The sequence below is a fragment of the Morus notabilis genome, unplaced genomic scaffold, assembly GCF_000414095.1.
Source record: "Morus notabilis unplaced genomic scaffold, ASM41409v2 Scaffold748, whole genome shotgun sequence".
Classification (NCBI taxonomy): Eukaryota; Viridiplantae; Streptophyta; class Magnoliopsida; order Rosales; family Moraceae; genus Morus; species Morus notabilis.
In genome coordinates, this window is record NW_010362182.1 from 197,310 (window position 1) to 197,747 (window position 438).

The following is a 438-nucleotide window of genomic DNA, read 5'->3' on the forward strand; positions in this document are numbered from 1 at the left end:
GCGTGTATATATGGCATGTTATAAAACATATGAGTAGGCATATTATATCTATATGGCATGTTATATGCATGGACATATAATATATAATTATCAACATAAAATATAAATATATGCAATCGGCTATTGAGATGGATTTGACCGGGTCCCATGAAAAATTAAATTACAACTCAATCGAATCGAATAAATAAATAATTAAAATAATTATATTTTTCCGTTACATCAACGGGTCTTTGATTCTTGAGTTCTTTATTTTTTGGCTTCATTCTTTGTCTTTGGGTTAGATTTCATTTTTCTTGGGGTCTGGAACTTTTCTGGGTCCGTCAGCACGCATTACGAGGATTTCAAAAACTTTCGGGCCCATTCAGGATCAAATCCTGAATCTGGACTGCCAGCCGCGCTGGGGCGCGCGCGCGCTCAAGATGGCCGCGCGCTGTGCGT